Here is a 5,827-nt window from a genome sequence, read left to right on the forward strand (position 1 = left end):
GACTCAGTGGAAACTTGGACCTATGGGGCCTTGCTGGAGAATGTGCTCCAGCAGACTCTGCCTCTGCCATGGTGCAATCTAAGCACCTAACACCCTGAGGAGCTAGGATGAGAGGCAGCTGCCAGTGGCTCCCAAAGCTGAACTTATCTTTGATTTAGAAACTCTTTGTCAATAACAGTTCAGTGTGAAGTAACAGGATATAGTAATTGGATAAAGTTAAGTGGACATACATATGTGAGAAATTTGCAATTTAGAATAATGTCAGGAATCAAATATGTTTACACTAGTACAAACAGTAAAATACTTATGAATAAATATATCCAAAATGAAAGATACAGAGAAGATTGGCCTGCCCCTGTGCAAGGATGACATGCAAATTCATGAAGCATTCCACGGTTTTTCATATATCTTTGTTTATTTGAAATAGGATAGGGAAGGGGGGAAAACAAGAAAAAATCACACAAGAAAAAAATCATAATAAGCCTTTAGGAGAGAAGCATAGGATTTTAGATAAGAGGAAAGGAGATGAGAGATTTCTCCCAAGCAGGTGTGGTGGCTTACACTGCAATCCTAGCTATTCAGTAGTTAGCTGAAGAAATTATTAAAGAAAATGCAAGGCCAGTAGTTTGGCCTAGAGGTACAGTCCTTGCTTAATACAAATGAAGACTTGGGTTTAATTCCTCCGTACCATATACATAGAAAGAAAGCCAGAAGTGGTGCTGTGGCTCAAGTGGTAGAGTTCTAGCCTTGAGAAAGCCCAAGCACAGTGCTCAGGCCCGAAGTTCAATATCCAGGACAGGAAAAAAACAACTTTTAATTTTAAATTTTTGATTTATTTAATAAATAAATTTCCTAATAGGACAGGAAAGTCATCAGGAGAGCCATGCCATATCACTCTAGGAAGAGGCTGAGTGATGGTCAGCAAGAGGTAGGAGACAAAAGGGGATGGGGACTGACCCCAACCACTGCTTTGGGATTCCCTTGGCTAAGGCTGCTTCGTGGTTCAGTGTTCATGGTAAGGTCCAGGGTCTTTTGCCTTGCTCCCTGCTCCTCAGTGCCAGGACCTGAATGTCTTTAGTGCTGAGACTGGCTTTGAACCCTGATCCTTGGCTCTCAGTCTCCTGAGTAGCTAGGATTACAGGCATGAGCCAACAGCACCTGGATCGAGGCTATTTCTACTATTAGCTTCTTATTTATTTATTTATTTATTTATTTATTTATTTATTTATTTATTTATTGTGGGTCATGAGGCTTAATCTCACCCTGTGTGTTGTCCCTGAGCTCTTCACCTCAAGGCTACCAACCTAGCCTTGAGCCACGCCCTATTTCCAGTTTTCTAGAGGTTAATTGGAGATAAATGTCTCAGGGTGTCAATGTGTGAGAATAAATGCACTTACTACATAGTGAATGTAATTGTAACCCCTCTATATATTACTCCAACAATAAAAAGTATTTTAAAAAATTCTCAAGTCCTTTTGTGTGTAGGGTGGCCTTGTACCTTGATCCTCAGATGTCAGCCTCCCGAGTAGCTAGTATTCTAGTTATGACCACCAAGATTAGCTCCATCCAACCATCCTGTAACTTCCTTTACTCCCTCTTAATTTTCGTTACTACCAGAAGTAAGTTTAACAAAAACATGTCTTAATTGAAAAGCATGTCTTAATTGCGTGGTATAGCTATCTTCAGAGAGATGGAGAAAGGGAAAGTAGTGATGGCAGACAGATATTCATCCTCCTGAGAAGTTTACTTTCAACCTCCAGAATAGGGAGAAAGCACATGCAGTACACATCATCCACACAGGTGTTTTACTATTGCTCAGAAAAATATAATCCTAGCTAATCAGGAGGCTGAGATCTGAGGATTGATCCTCATAGCCACCCTGGGTAGTAAAGACCGCTAAAGACCAAGAGACTCTTATCTCCAACTAATCACTAGAAAAAGTGGAAGTGCGGCTGTGGTTCAAGGGGAAGGGTGGTAGCCTTGAGCTGAACAGCTCAGGGACAGTGCCCAGGCCCAGAGTTCAACCACCATGAACCACCAAAAAAAAAAAAAAGATGGGGAGAAGGAAGATGGTGAAGAGACAATAGGGACCCTGCCTAGCTCTCTCTCACAAAAAGAGAGAACCAGGGAGTCCCACGAGCCAACTACCTTAAGAAATCCACAACAACAAACTCAAAAAGCAACGGAGAAGGATTCAAACCGGAAAAGAAATCCAGATAAAGCTTACATCCAACTTTCTCAAAGAATTCGGAACGCGAGGACCCCTCCCCCACCTCTCTCCGCTCCATGAGGAGAAAGCCTCAGAAAGCCGCAAAAAGCAGCGGTGGATGCTGGCTCCACGCCGGAAAAGCGGCGGCGGGTGCCGGCTCCAAGCCAGGAAAAGCAGCAGCAGTGGAGGGCTCCAGGCTGGGAGCCCAACTGCTGCAGAAACCAGCACAGAACCAGGCCAGGGAAGGGCGGAAGCAGCGGAACCCAGACGCAGAACACAGGCAGCGGCAGAGAACCAATGGGAGTGAAAGACTCCCCACCACCGTGGAACACCAGCAGATGGACACAGAGGGGTGAGTAATACAGAGCGTCCCCAAACACATCGGGAAAGCAGAGCGGGTGCCAAGCAATAGAATTTAACTCAGACCCCTCCACCACGCCCGAGAAAGACTGGCGGGAGCAGGGGGGCAAGAAATTTAGAATCCTGTCCCTTCCCTCAACAGCCCCCTTCCTTAGGCCATTGACTGGAGATTGACAGGCGGGCTACCTAAGACCCAGGACAACCACCAAGGGAGGAGGAGCTGTCCCAACTCCCATCCGCCCAATGGGATGAAGCCCCAGTCCTCTGACTGGAGACTGACAAGCTGGTGGACCCTAAGACTCAGCACCCCACCAGGGGAGGCAGAGCTGTCCCAGCTCCCACCTGCCCACCAGGCTCCTCTCCCAGGCCACTGGATCTGGAGAGTGGAGGGCGCTGGGAACCTGCTTTACAACAGCGGGTAGGGGGTACAGGAAAATAGGAGCCAGCATCTGCCCCCCCTCAATTCTTGAGCGGGGCATCCTCCAGCTGGGAATCCTGACAAGACAGCACCGAGGGGCCCCCCACACTCACAGACTCTGACAAAGCAGTGGAAACACAGCAGGGATCTGAAGGGCCAGCCACAGCCAAGCTCCCCTTCTGAGAACCAAAAAGGCGCGGCTCCACCCTTGGAGCCCATGACCTCTGCTGGGCCCCGCCCCTGGGAAGAGAGGGCTGTCCTGCTGGTCCTGCTGAGAGCCCCTGAAACTCTCAAACCCCAGTCCCTTCGCTTGGGGATGCCCGTGGAAGCAGCAGAGGAAAACGTCTGCCAACCATGCTCAGATGGAAGCTCGCAGATCCATCCCATGGTCCACTGTGAGGCCACTGATTGGGCTAAGAGCTAGTCGTGCAGCAACACATAAGTTTTACTCTAATACTTTCCAAACTTTGTACTCAAATATGCTACCTACTTACCAACTTAGGTCAGTTATCCTTACGCTATACCTTTTCTTCATTACTACAATATTCTTACACTCCTAAATTAATCCTCTTGTACCTCCCCTGACCTCTCTCATTCTATTTTTCTATCTCTGGACCTCTGTTCGTCTTTCAACCCTTACACTGCATGGATCTACACTTGATGGCTGTTGAGCAATACTGTATATCTAGGTGTTTAATTATTCTCTAGGCTCAGAGGGACTTAAAGACAATAGAGATTGGATTGAGAGGCTTATTGTTTTGGGTATAAATCACTTATCAGTGGATGTGTTAGACTGGTCTGTAATTGCACAAAAAGAAAGAGTGATAACACCAATCAAAACTTGTGAACATCTAGTGTCTGCCAGCTACAGAGGTCTAGGTTGGTTATATCTGAAAAACTATAATCGTGTTTAGTGTTAATCTTGCTCCCATTTTCAAATGGGCAGAACAAGAAACTCAAGAAAAATGTCAAATCAAGAAACAACATCCCCCACCCAATGTAAACAGACAAGGGAACAGTCACTGGCAAACCTAGAGGAGAGTCTTCCAAATGGTATACAAATGCAATTGATATACATCATGAATGAAAAATGTGAAAATATAAAGAAAGAGATAAGGGAGGAAGCCATAGCTGAACAAGAGGAAACCATAAACAAGGTGATAAGTGGAAAAGAAGAAGCCATAAAGGAGGCCATAATACAGGTTTTTCAAAGAAAGATGGATGAATTCATAGAATCCACAAATAAAAACGTGACCGAACTCCAGCTAATGTTCAAAGAAAATAAAGCTACTGAGCTAACCACTCAAATGGAAATCAAGGAGCTAAAGAAATCCATACATGATCTAAAAGAAGAGATGCAAGGCATCAAAAATGAGCAATTAGAAGCAAGGGAGATGAAAAATAAAGTAGATAGCTTTGATAGTAGGTTAGACATTGAGAGGAGAGGATTTGCGGGGCCTTTAGATAATTTAGTTATTATAGTGAAAGAACAGAAAATTAGTCAATCCAAATCTAAGAAAAATGAGAGAGCGCTTCAGGATGTCCAAGATACATTTAGGAAGCCTAATTTAAGGCTAATTGATATTGAGCAGGCCTGGAGAAAGAGGTCAATGGTATTGCAAATATACTTCAGGGAATCATTTCAGAAAATTTCCCAAATATCCAGAAGGGCAGGCCCATCCAGATACAAGAAGCTTTTAGAACCCCAAACAGACCTGACCAGAAAAGACATCCCCACCGCCACATCGTAATCTGAACTGAATCAATAGAAACCAAAGAAAGGATCCTAAAGGCAGCCAGGGAAAAGGGATCAGTAACCTATAAAGGAAAGCCAATCAGAATAACCCCAGATTTCTCAGCAGTGACCATGCAAGCAAGAAGTGACTGGAAGCATATATGTCATGCCCTTAATTCAAATAAATACCAACCAAGAATACTGTACCCAGCTAAGCTCTCATTCATAACTGAGGGAACAATAAAAACATTCCATTCCAGGGAAAAGCTGCAACAATATGTCGCAACAAAACCAACAGTACAGAGAATTCTGAAAGATGTTCTATACATAGAAAACCAAAATAAATGCAATATAGGGAAAGAAATGGCACCTAAACAGCATACCATCTAAGGACCACAAGAACTGTCAAGACACAGGCCCTACTAAAAGCTTTTAAAAATGGTAGGAACTAATAAATATCTCTCAATCCTAACTCTCAATATCAATGGACATAACTCTCCAATTAAACGGCATAGGCTGTCTAGTTGGATCAAAAAGCAAGAGCCATCGTTCTGCTGTCTTCAAGAGACACATCTTACCCAAGAAAACAATCATCTTTTGAAAGTGAGAGGTTGGAATAAACTCTATGAAGCTAACGGCCCCATAAACAGGCTGGAGTTGCCATCCTCATAGCAGATAAAATAGACTTCAAAGTAAAATTAGTAAGAAAAGACAAAGAAGGTGACTACATACTACTAAAGGGATCTTTCCTCCAGGAAGACATAACGATCCTAAATATTTACACACCCAATCCAGTAGCTCCGAACTTCATCAAGCAAACTTTACTTACACTGAAACCATACATAGATTGAAATACAGTGATCGTCGATGACTTTCACACAACTCTCACCTATGGACAGATCAACAAGGCAAAAAATCAAAAGAGAAACCTTAGAACTGAACAAATATATAGACCAACTAGATCTAACAGACATCTGCAGAATATTCCACCCAGCAATAACAAAATATACGTTTTTCTCACCAGCACATGGAACATTTTCCAAAATAGATCATATCTTAGGCCATAAACAAACCTGGTAAGATTCAGAAACACTGAAATTATTCC

The 5,827-nt window shown here is 43.6% G+C and overlaps 1 pseudogene; it reads left to right on the forward strand.

The window, feature by feature from the left end:
• Positions 1 to 300: 300 nt before the first annotated feature.
• Positions 301 to 400, forward strand: LOC150039596 (U6 spliceosomal RNA; annotated as a pseudogene).
• The last annotated feature ends 5,427 nt before the right edge of the window (positions 401 to 5,827 follow it).

This window comes from Megascapheus bottae, unplaced genomic scaffold, assembly GCF_031878675.1.
Source record: "Megascapheus bottae isolate mThoBot1 unplaced genomic scaffold, mThoBot2.hap1 HAP1_SCAFFOLD_41, whole genome shotgun sequence".
NCBI lineage: Eukaryota > Metazoa > Chordata > Mammalia > Rodentia > Geomyidae > Megascapheus > Megascapheus bottae.